Raw genomic sequence first — 11,915 nt, forward strand, 5'->3', positions numbered from 1 at the left:
ATTTATGTAATTACGCTACACAATGTCTGACTGCATCTAGCACTTGAAATTTACGTATTATCTTCATTTTAGCGCCGTTTTCCCTATTTCCCTAAAATCTATGGTCATTAAACCTCAAATAGTGACCTCACCGTAATTACTTTAAAGCATTGTCATTATGTGAAAGTTTTGGTGAATAGAGAGTGCGATTTAGTATTCGTCTATTTTTGCCCGCATAAATAAAGAGCCCTGGATCACATATATTAAATGACCATTGCGACTTACACGATTAACCCTTGTTTGTAACTTCATTGTTACATGTAAGTAAAGATTTGAAATAAAACTATTTTTTGTTGTTCTTGCTACTTTTGTGTTTGTTCATTTCCTTTTTTATTTCAATAATCGACCTCCGAGTTAATTTGTGTGCTGTAGAGCGGTTATAAAAATCAATACATGAGTTGTAGAGCTTTGCGACTTTTTCTGGTTTCTTTTTACAAGATCTGATTCCCAACGACAGTAGACAAAATTCCAAAATCATAAGTTCCAACACAGAAAAACTGCTACGTGTGTAATCCGCGCCTTCCCTTTGTAATAAAAATGGTTTTTCTGTTATTCTTTTAGTGAAAGATGTTTTAATAAACTTGCTTTTGTAGTTCTTTCTTTGCTTTGCTTTAGGTGAGTTTCTTCCGTTTCCACAGCTTTTGCATTTGCACTTATCCCCACATTTTATTCCCGCTTTCAAACATTTGCATCTACTTGAGTACTTTCTTTTTCTCCCAATACTTTGTTTTGGTACCTCGCAACAGTTTAAAGTATTTGCATTTTTGTTGTTGACACCACAACGGCACTTTATTCGGATTTCCCGCATTGTCCTGCATTTTCCTACAAATTGGGGTCTTGAAAGTTCAATCAATGAATCATAATGACCACTTTCCTCTTGTGTAAATGCGAGATACAGCGGCACATTGGAAATAGCCTGAACTTGTGGCGTAACGATTGTCAAAGGCCAATCTGTTACTGACGTTACAAGGACAAGGGGAAGGTGGAGGACATTGGCTGCGGCAAGTGGCATAGCATCGCCAATACTCGCTGCAAAATGACCTGGCACTAGGAATCGTTTCGCTTCAGAATAATAGTCAAGGCCCGGTTGAACAAAGTGTTGGTATTGTTCGCTGTTACTTAACCATTCTTGAACCACTAATTGTCGCAAATTTCGTGCTATTTCGGTAATACTTTGTTGATTTTTGATTCCAAGTTTGTTGAATTGTTCTTCAACTTTTTCGTCGCATGTGGTCAACAAGTTCGATATCTGTAAAGCGAGCGAAAAAAAGAAGCAGTCCCCATCTTTTGGTGATGGTTGTCTTCTAAAACCCATATTTTCTGCGCGCTGATCAAGGATGCTTTGACTTGAATGATTGGTGTTATGTTCTTTATTCATTGACTGGAAAACCAATAGTGACCGACGGAAATCGTGACTTTCCAGTTCATCTAGTCCATTACCTTTTATGTTATTATATATTTTGCTCGAAACGTCTGCTCTATTGATAATGGCTTCCAGCATCAAACTGTCTTGCTCGGAATTAGATCCGTTGAAACTCAGGATATCAGCTGGTAAAACGCTTCTATTGGCATTCTTATAAAAGCCAAAATTCTCTTCTACATCGATAGTTTCCACTACTTCTTTTTTAGATCCCTTAATGACGGGGGGATTCTAATTTTAATAGCCGTGCTTTAGAAGAAAGATTGGAAGATACTTGTGTATTTTGACGGTGACTGATATAATGCATTACTTTCATCACGCTAACAGTTTCCACTTGTTTGACTGAGCTAGACTTTTGTTGTATTTTTCAGGGAACTTCGAAGGCTCGTGTACATACCGTTCTTGGGTCCTTCTGTAAGAGGGGCCACCGCAAACGAAGTGTCTGCCCATGTACACATTAAAAAAATGATTAATCAAGGGTACTTTTCTAGTGCCATTGCTTCATTCGTGCGGATGGGAAGTACCTTTTTAAGGGAAGGCATGGATGAGATTGCCTCAGATCTCATACCTTGGGTAACACCCCGTCTTAACGGGTGTTTACCTGATTCAATTCTCCCTTACGCGACCTCGATGTGGTTTAGCCAGAGAGTAAGCTATTGAATTTTTTGAATTTTGTGATATGAGTTGATATCCCTTTTTGGAAAATAACGGACATATTGAACACGTTTTTTTTTGAAATTTGGTTTTAGTTTTCTTAATAATTATATTTTTTTCTCTTTCTCGTTACATTATCATCGGTACATTACTCGCACGCAAGTAGAGTCAGAAAACCTAGCCTACTACCTAGCCAACTCCTATTGTATTCCATTGTAACGGTTACACTGAACTGACCTTGAGGAGTCTTTATAATGTTCAAAAGCTTCTGCTAGTACTAATGCTCTCAATATTGGCGTCCCACGGCACAAATATATCTATAATTTCTACCCTGTTATCCGTTTTGTCGACCATTATTATTATCATGACTATATTATTGTTATTGTTGTTTATGTATCATTTTGTTTCAGATTAGTAGTGAACTGTTTGGTGACAACCACAAAAAAATTCTCGACAAGTTCTTTGAAGAGACTGTGGCTCCGTTTGCAATAGCGAACCAGCCCGGTGAAATTTTGAACGAAGTAGGTGGGGACGATAAGGATGTCCCAAAAGCCCTTAATGTACTGCAGGCCTTCAAGAAAGATCTGAAGGAATTCATCATACACACACCGATATCAGAGGTACTGACTGCTTGCAATCCTTTTTACGAATCTGTCCCTAGACTGCGGTCTAGCTTATTGAAATATGAGAAGATATGATTTTCAAGTAAATCAAAACTACAACTTACTTGCGATACAACCCGCCAACACCTGAGGATCTTAACCCTAAAAAATCTGTCCAATTTGAAAAAAGTAGAGCACATCTCTTATACAATACAAGCCCAATAAGATTTATAATGATCTCTTTAACATCTCTTTTATCTGCGTATATCCCCTTTCGTTTCTCAGTAATTTGATTCTTTCTATTTTTTGTCTTTTACACGATAACAGGTACTAAAAACAGTAAAAATGGGTAGATCAAAAGGTACAGATTGCCTGGTGATAATGCCTGGATTTTATCAGGGAAAGGATTATAATCCTGATAACCTTCACAGCCATCTTAAAAGAAGCAATCTCGGAGGTAGCCAAGCCAGAAAACCAAACCCTGCGAGCAAGAGTGTTAGAACAACTCTTCTCTCACTAAATGCCTTCAATGACGAGGAAAGGGATTGCCTGGAGAAAGGTACATCTTTACCAGCGTTTTTATGTTATGAAGAGGTTACGGTTTGTTTGAACATATTTCGTTTCTACAAAAGTGTCCTTTCTTCGAAAATGTCTGGGCATGTGAATTTTGAGGCCCATAACAGTGGGTGTAAGCTATAGAATTGTGCAAATCGAGGATGAGGGTTTTCCCGGATAAAAGTTCGAGATCTGCAGAATTGTTCATGTAATGCTTAAATAGACGAGCAGTAGTGTTTTATCAAGTTGAAAGTCACAAATCGAAGGCAATTAATTTTATTTCAACGGATTCAAAATCTTTCGGTGTTCTAGTTCTTGCACTGTAATATTTAGATTTGGGGTTATTTTGGTCTAAAAAAATGGACGTAAAGTTAAGCCTATCAAATATAAAGACATTATATTTTTCTTGATGAATTATCAACAAGCTTTAGAATCATACGAAATTTTGACATTGAATTAAATTTTTAAGTTCTAAACATTCGTTCAGTAAAGCCCCTTTTTACCGCTCGTAGACTTTCTGCAGCGAATGCCTGATGGGTGTTGTTATTTTTTATAAACGAAAACGCAATAGAGTGAGAAAAAAAATTCTGAAGTCTGGAACTATATGTATTTCTCTCTTTGTCTTACAACGCTAGCGTTAACTCCTTCAAAGGACGGAACTTGTGAACAGTCTTTGCCGGAAAAATCCAATTCAGGTACGATTGTTTACTTTTTAGTTTACATGGAGGGACACTGAATTTCGTGAAGCAAATCAGTTAATTTTTGGATTCTGAAAAATCTAAAGTGTATGGAACTAACTAAATCATTTGTAGGTACAGTAAATCCTAACTTACCTTATCATTATTATCATATCATCATCACTGTTAATATTACTTATATAATGTTGCAAATATTTTAAAATTGAGAATACTGAGGTAACGAACAATTTGGTCTTCATTTCTAGATGGGATAACGGTGACTAAAGAAATCCAAGAGTCAACTCAGAAGCGTAAGTCATTAAACTGAAACATTTCTTGTGTAAAAAAAAAAATTGGGAAAAGGAGAAGAAAATTCCAATAACTTCCATTGGCAGTGGCTATTTAATAAAAACAAGACAAATTTTTGCATTCCTTCAGTTTTTAAAGTCCTTACTTAATATTTGACTTTTTTGGACGAAAACATGACCGTATAGATATGTATAAAAAGCAAGCTGATCGTCTTTGTCAGAAAACATTTGTTTAGACTTTCATTTGGCAGTCTCATTTGTTTTTGCTGAGAAACAAATGTTTGTGGTGATGCAAACTGCTAACGGCGTGTAGCAACGTCTTCTCCCTCTGATTACATTTTTTTCTCCCTGATAGGTCTCTTTAATAATTTTAAGTGTTACGTAAGATAAAGAGAGCGTCTTAGTCGTTAATAATGTACTAGCAAAAAAACTAACGCCGAACAGGAAAATAATGTCTCGGTCATTTGGTCAGTTATCAACCATTCTAAAATAGCTTATTTCATTTTTATTTTTACCTTCAGTTGTGGATGACGAAGATGTAGTAGATGCCCGCCGCCCAGGAGATAATTTAGCTAATTCTCCTAAAGGTAATTTAGCAAGTGATATGATTGAGGCGTTTTCTTTTTTTTTCTTCCATCAGTGGTCAGGAACTATTTTCATTGACCGAGAATATATATCATATACATTTTTATATAAAACTTTCAATATTATTGAAAAAAACCAACCGACTGCTTTCCATTGTTATGTCAATGATGAAACTTTTAAAACTCACTTTGGTTTAAAATGTGAACAAGTCTTCGAAAATTGTTTGCCGACTTAGTTGCGTCTTATGATTCACAAAAAAGAAAGTCATGATGAATCCGTCAAACAACGACCGTGCGCCAAACTTAATTCGAAACCTTTAATCCCTTCAGTAAGATTGATTCAAACTCTCCTTTGCTCATAGATACGATTTTTGCTGATACTGCATCAAAAATGAAGGTAGTGGAAGGAGAGGTCAAAGAGCCAACACTATTTCGTACGTTTCAATTTTTCTTTTTTTTAAGATGACATTCTCATTTGTTATTCACGTAAATGTAAATTTAAGGCTCGCCTATAAACGCGCCTAGCAAGGTGCTAACCCTGATAATGGACTTCAACTGATAGTTTAATTTTAAGGGAATTTTCAAAAACAGCAAAAGGTCTACAACGTTTTGCTTCATCGCGACGGCTGTCAAGTATATCTACTGATTATAATACACAAAGCAATCTCAACCTGTCATTTATTTCAGGTGTGAAGAAGGATTTACACGCATGGAAAAGAAAACGTTCAATGGGAGGCTTCCCAAAAAGAGCAAAAACGGGCGTTTCAGGTAAATTATACATTGAACTGAATAGTTCTTGTACTTGAATTGCATAAATCACTCGAAAATATTTTAGTCATTGAAAAATAAACCCTCTCTTAAAATGAACTCTAGAATCTTAGGTATATTTTCAGTTTCAACTGTATGATCCTTTTTCACTGGAAGTCGGAACAAGTACCTAATAAAAAGCATAATAGAATCAGCAGAAAAAAGTATAACACATAACAGCGACTACAACAGGAATTTGATTTGTTTCGTGCCAAATTAAGAATGGGCAGACTTGATTAAAAAATGATAACGTGGTTGAAATAAATAAATCGACAGGGAGCAAAAGCAGGTTAATGTCGTATTGCTTGATCAGAAATTAATAAATAGACAATATAAATTGACCATGGATTTATTACCAGCTCGTACCTTATCTTTGCACTGGGGTCAATCTGTAGCTTATCAAATGCTTCTGATTTTTCCTCATTTAGGCAAGAAGTCTAAAAAGGCACGTCTACTATTTTCATACGACGACAATTGGTGAAGCGTGCAAGTGTTACAATTGTAATTCTTAATAGAACAAATATGGCTAACTTTGTGCCAACTTCAAAACCCTCGTGACAAGAGTAAAAAAAAAATGGAACTATGATGAAGAATATCTGTTTGCGAGGAAACCAGATACTGATGGTTCCTACTCGTGGCTAATATAGTTGTAATTAATTTGTATTTGTCATAAACGTATCACCACTTTGGTGATTAAGAGGCCAAAGAATATGTAGCAGCCCTGGGCCCCTTTAAAAACTGCAAACAAACGACGTGATTGGTATCATATAATAATTAATAACTTAGATTACGAAATAAGGCATGGTTGCAATTAAATAATTGTTGAATCAATGGTACAAAAACCTGTACCGTACACATACACAGATAGGCTTAAGTTCTATTTTTCAGTTAATTGTGAGCATATGCATATGTAAAGACTAGTTGCCTTAAATATATCGTTTACTAGTTTTGTTCTTGGAAAAAGGATTTATTACGGTTTCCCTCTAATTATGTACGGATATCTAGGAAAGAACAAGAAAACACTTTCGGGAAAAAATGCAATGTACAATCAGTTTATGATAGTTACATGTATGTATTTTCCTTTGAAATGGAAAATCAAAAACCAATATAGTCATAAAAATAAAACACGAATCAGTTAAATATAGCTTGTGGTGTCAAACTTTTTTCGTCATTTCTGGCATAAAGGGAAAATTAATTTTGAGGTCGCTACTTTTGGGGCTCGTTAATTTCCGGCAGTGGGGGTTTCCTAACATCTGTGAAATCTTAACGCAACTTTCTGGGGGTTGCTTCTTTGGGAGGCTCGTTACTTTCCGAAACTTTAAGGTAATATACCAATGAAGTGTTTATTGCTGCGATCATCTAACCAAAACAATGCAAAACAAATCTACGAAATAATTTTACCGGTTGAAAGCTTTATAAGAAAGTTAATCAATTATGATAATATTCAAAATAAGCGAGATAACAAAGAGACATTATTTCATTAAACAAACAAAAACAACAATAACAAAAATAAAAATCTGTATTAACCAGGCAAGAACAACCGAAGAACACCAAACAATTTTTTTTGGTGTTCACGTAAGTTACGATTTACGTATTTTTGGTTAATATCTGTCAGAATAAAATCTTGTATACCTACAAAAACTACAGGAACTATGACAAACTACACCAACTACACCAAAATACAGCAACTACACCGAAATACACCAACCACAACAACTACAACATGCCAACTACAGCAACTAACCCAAACTACAGTAACTACACCAACTACAGCTACCACACTAACTACTCCAACTACAGCAACTACAGCAACTACACCAACTACAGCTACTACACCAACTACACTAACTACACCAACTACAGCTACTACACCAACTACACCAACTACACCAACTACAGCAACTACACTAACTACACCAACTACATTAACTACAGCAACTACAGCTACTACACCAACTACAGCTACTACACCAACTACACTAACTACACCAACTACAGCTACTACACTAACTACAGCTACTACACCAACTACACCAACTACAGCAACTACACCTACTACACCAACTACAGCTACTACACCAACTACAGCTACTACACCAACTACAGCTACTACACCAACTATAGCTACTACACCAACTACACTAACTACACCAACTACAGCTACTACACCAACTACACCAACTACACCAACTACAGCAACTACACTAACTACACCAACTACATTAACTACAGCAACTACAGCTACTACACCAACTACAGCTACTACACCAACTACACTAACTACACCAACTACAGCTACTACACTAACTACAGCTACTACACCAACTACACCAACTACAGCAACTACACCTACTACACCAACTACAGCTACTACACCAACTACAGCTACTACACCAACTACAGCTACTACACCAACTATAGCTACTACACCGACTACAGCAACTACAGCTACTACACCAACTACACTAACTACACCAACTACAGCTACTACACTAACTACAGCTACTACACCAACTACACCAACTACACCAACTACATTAACTACACCAACTACAGCAACTACAGCAACTACAGCTACTACACCAACTACACTAACTACACCAACTACAGCTACTACACCAACTACATTAACTACACCAACCACAGCAACTACAGCAACTACACCAACTACAGCTACTACACCAACTACAGCAACTACAGCTACTACACCAACTACAGCAACTACAGCTACTACACCAACTACAGCAACTACAGCTACTACACCAACTACACTAACTACACCAACTACAGCTACTACACCAACTACATTAACTACACCAACCACAGCAACTACAGCAACTACACCAACTACAGCTACTACACCAACTACAGCAACTACACTAACTACACCAACTACATTAACTACAGCAACTACAGCTACTACACCAACTACAGCAACTACAGCTACTACACCAACTGCAGCAACTACAGCTACTACACCAACTACACTAACTACACCAACTACAGCTACTACACCAACTACATCAACTACACCTACTACACTAACTACAGCTACTACACCAACTACAGCAACTACACCAACTACAGCTACTACACCAACTACACAAACTACATTAACTACACCAACTACAGCAACTACAGCAACTACAGCAACTACAGCAACTACAGCTACTACACCAACTACAGCAACTACAGCAACTACAGCAACTACACTAACTAAACCAACTACATTAACTACAGCAACTACAGCTACTACACCAACTACAGCTACTACACCAACTACACTAACTACACCAACTACAGCTACTACACTAACTACAGCTACTACACCAACTACACCAACTACATTAACTACACCAACTACAGCAACTACAGCTACTACACCAACTACAGCTACTACACCAACTACACTAACTACACCAACTACACCTACTACACTAACTACAGCTACTACACCAACTATAGCTACTACACTAACTACAGCAACTACAGCTACTACACCAACTACACTAACTACACCAACTACAGCTACTACACTAACTACAGCTACTACACCAACTACACCAACTACACCAACTACATTAACTACACCAACTACACCAACTACATTAACTACACCAACTACACCAACTACAGCTACTACACCAACTACAGCAACTACAGCAACTACAGCTACTACACCAACTACACTAACTACACCAACTACAGCTACTACACTAACTACAGCTACTACACCAACTACACCAACTACAGCAACTACAGCAACTACACCAACTACAGCAACTACACGAACTACATTAACTACACCAACTACACCAACTACAGCTACTACACCAACTACAGCTACTACACCAACTAGACTAACTACACCAACTACAGCTACTACACCAACTACAGCTACTACACCAACTACACCAACTACATTAACTACACCAACTACAGCAACTCCAGCAACTACACTAACTACACCAACTACAGCTACTACACCAACTACACCAACTACGCCAACTACAGCAACTACACTAACTACAGCAACTACATTAACTACAGCAACTACAGCTACTACACCAACTACATTAACTACAGCAACTACAGCTACTACACCAACTACAGCTACTACACCAACTACACTAACTACACCAACTACAGCTACTACACTAACTACAGCTACTACACCAACTACACCAACTACACCTACTACACCAACTACAGCTACTACACCAACTACAGCTACTACACCAACTACAGCTACTACACCAACTATAGCTACTACACCAACTACACTAACTACACCAACTACAGCAACTACAGCAACTACAGCTACTACACCAACTACAGCTACTACACCAACTACACTAACTACACCAACTACACCTACTACACTAACTACAGCTACTACACCAACTATAGCTACTACACTAACTACAGCAACTACAGCTACTACACCAACTACACTAACTACACCAACTACAGCTACTACACTAACTACAGCTACTACACCAACTACACCAACTACACCAACTACACCAACTACATTAACTACACCAACTACACCAACTACATTAACTACACCAACTACACCAACTACAGCTACTACACCAACTACAGCAACTACAGCAACTACAGCTACTAAACCAACTACACTAACTACACCAACTACACCAACTACACCAACTACAGCAACTACACCAACTACATTAACTACATTAACTACACCAATTACAGCAACTACAGCAACTACAGCAACTACACTAACTACACCAACTACATTAACTACAGCAACTACAGCTACTACAGCAACTACAGCTACTACACCAACTACACTAACTACACCAACTACAGCTACTAAACTAACTACAGCTACTACACCATCTACACCAACTACACCAACTACATTAACTACACCAACTACACCAACTACAGCTACTACACTAACTACAGCTACTACACCAACTACACTAACTACACCAACTACAGCTACTACACCAACTACAGCTACTACACCAACTACACCAACTACATTAACTACACCAACTACAGCAACTACAGCAACTACAGCAACTACACTAACTACACCAACTACATTAACTACAGCAACTACAGCTACTACACCAACTACAGCTACTACACCAACTACACTAACTACACCAACTACAGCTACTACACCAACTACACCAACTACGCCAACTACAGCAACTACACTAACTACACCAACTACATTAACTACAGCAACTACAGCTACTACACCAACTACACTAACTACACCAACTACAGCTACTACACTAACTACAGCTACTACACCAACTACACCAACTACACTAACTACACCAACTACAGCTACTACACCAACTACACCAACTACGCCAACTACAGCAACTACACTAACTACACCAACTACATTAACTACAGCAACTACAGCTACTACACCAACTACACTAACTACACCAACTACAGCTACTACACTAACTACAGCTACTACACCAACTACACCAACTACACTAACTACACCAACTACAGCTACTACACCAACTACACCAACTACGCCAACTACAGCAACTACACCAACTACACTAACTACACCAACTACACCTACTACACTAACTACAGCTACTACACCAACTATAGCTACTACACTAACTACAGCAACTACAGCTACTACACCAACTACACTAACTACACCAACTACAGCTACTACACTAACTACAGCTACTACACCAACTACACCAACTACACCAACTACATTAACTACACCAACTACACCAACTACATTAACTACACCAACTACACCAACTACAGCTACTACACCAACTACACCAACTACAGCAACTACAGCTACTACACTAACTACAGCTACTACACCAACTACACCAACTACAGCAACTACACCAACTACACCAACTACACCAACTACACCAACTACATTAACTACACCAACTACACCAACTACATTAACTACACCAACTACACCAACTACAGCTACTACACCAACTACAGCTACTACACCAACTACACTAACTACACCAACTACAGCTACTACACCAACTACAGCTACTACACCAACTACACCAACTACATTAACTACACCAACTACAGCAACTACAGCAACTACAGCAACTACACTAACTACACCAACTACATTAACTACAGCAACTACAGCTACTACACCAACTACAGCTACTACACCAACTACAGCTACTACACCAACTACACTAACTACACCAACTACAGCTACTACACCAACTACACCAACTACACCAACTACAGCAACT

At 37.8% G+C, this 11,915-nt stretch overlaps 1 long non-coding RNA gene across 1 annotated transcript; it reads left to right on the forward strand.

The window, feature by feature from the left end:
* Positions 1-4,687: 4,687 nt before the first annotated feature.
* Positions 4,688-6,902, forward strand: LOC140942306 (uncharacterized). Its single transcript, XR_012166528.1, has 3 exons — positions 4,688-5,273; positions 5,527-5,607; positions 6,075-6,902. It is a non-coding gene; the product is annotated as an uncharacterized lncRNA (long non-coding RNA).
* The last annotated feature ends 5,013 nt before the right edge of the window (positions 6,903-11,915 follow it).

Source organism: Porites lutea, chromosome 6 (genome assembly GCF_958299795.1).
Source record: "Porites lutea chromosome 6, jaPorLute2.1, whole genome shotgun sequence".
Classification (NCBI taxonomy): domain Eukaryota; kingdom Metazoa; phylum Cnidaria; class Anthozoa; order Scleractinia; family Poritidae; genus Porites; species Porites lutea.